General features: G+C 37.6%; 1 non-coding gene across 1 annotated transcript; it reads right to left on the bottom strand.

Annotated features, from left to right (window-relative positions):
- Positions 1 to 284: 284 nt before the first annotated feature.
- On the bottom strand, positions 285 to 391 carry LOC126070772 (U6 spliceosomal RNA). The gene has a single exon (XR_007516293.1). It is a non-coding gene; the product is annotated as a U6 spliceosomal RNA (small nuclear RNA).
- Between the last annotated feature and the right edge of the window lie 1,277 nt (positions 392 to 1,668).

Below are 1,668 nucleotides of genomic sequence, written 5' to 3' on the forward strand. Positions count from 1 at the left end.
GCCTAGAGTGCCATTATTCCCTGGTTCCAGAGGTGTGAGTAGGCTGCGTGGCTAGCTGTTTCTCCCTGAGGAAACTGCGGTGGAATGCTACCATCAGCCCCCTGCAGTCACTCCCGGGAATGGTGCCTGAGAGTTCCCGGCGACTCAGGTCCAGCAACTCCTCTCCACTTCTGAACTGTCTCTCCCCCCACCCACCCCCCACCACGCAGTCTGTTTTCTAACTTTGTCTTTGATGTTCAGGGCTCCTAGATTGTCATAAATAAAACCGTTTCACTTGTTTTTTCAATAATATGGAATGCTTCACAAATTTGCATGTCATCCTTGCACAAGGGCCATGCAGATCTTCTCTGTATCGTTCCAATTTTAGTATATGTGCTGCCATAGCAAGCACCATCCTTTAATTTCTTGACTGCTGCTTCTATGGATGTTGATTGTAGATCCAAGTAAAATGAAATGTTTGACAACTTCAATCACTTGTCCATTTATTGTGATGTTGCTTATTAGTCCAGTTGTGAGGATTTTTGTTTTCTTTATGTTGAGGTGTAATCCATACCAAAAGTTGTAGTCTTTGGTTTTCATCAGCAAGTATTTCAAGTCCTCTTCATTTTTAGCAAGCAAGGTTGTGTCATCTGCAAATCACTGGTTGTTAATGAGTTTTCCTCCAATTTTGATGTTGTGTTCTTCTTCATATACTCCAGCTTCTCTGATTATTTGCTCAGCACACAGATTGAATAAGTACAGTGAAAGGATACAACCCTGATGTACATTTTCCTGACTTTAAACCACACCGTATCCCTTTGTTCTGTTCAAACGACTGTCTCTTGATCAATGTATAATTTTCTCATGAGCACAATTAAGTGTTCTAGAATTTCCTCATGGGACATACAAAAAGCAGTGCTTCTCTTTGATTTTTGACCTACATTTTTCTGTTGGCTGTAGTTTTCTCCAGACTGACATTTCTAAAAAAAAAAAAAACTGGTGCCAAATGCCACCTTGTAAATAAAGTATAAATTTCAGTTTAGGCCAACTATAGGGTATTTAATAGTCTCTTTTGTTCAGAAGATCTATCCAAGTCACAGACAATTCTTGAACTTGTCATTTTAAAGAAATTAGTTGCCATGTAATGGGCTCATTAAATGTCAAAAACGGATTTCTAATGTGTCTAAGAGGCATTCACCGAAGCAAAAAACAAATGTTTGAACCCAATGGAATGATGATCTAATATAAATATGCTTATGCTAGCAAACACTACACTTAGATGAAAAACATGACATATTATTTTTTTTTAAATAGCAATCTAATATAAATATTATTATACTAGAAAATGCTAAAATTTAGATGGACAACTTTTAAAATGGTATGCTATACATATCATATATGTTATTGTTGTTAGGTGCTGTCAAGTCAGTTGTGACTCATAGTGACTGTATGTACAAAAGAACAAAATACTGCCTGGTCTTGAGCCATCCTCACAATTTTTGTTATGCTTGAGTTCACTGTTGCAGCCACTGTGTCATTCCATCTCATTGAAATTCTTCCTTTTTTTTTGCTGATGCTTTACTTTTACAAGTATGATGTCCTTCTCCAGGGATCGGTCCCTCCTGATAATATGTCCAAAGTATATGAGACAAAGTCTTGCCATCCTTAATCCTAAGGAAGATTCTCGCT

The sequence above is a fragment of the Elephas maximus genome, chromosome 2 (assembly GCF_024166365.1).
Source record: "Elephas maximus indicus isolate mEleMax1 chromosome 2, mEleMax1 primary haplotype, whole genome shotgun sequence".
Classification (NCBI taxonomy): Eukaryota; Metazoa; Chordata; class Mammalia; order Proboscidea; family Elephantidae; genus Elephas; species Elephas maximus.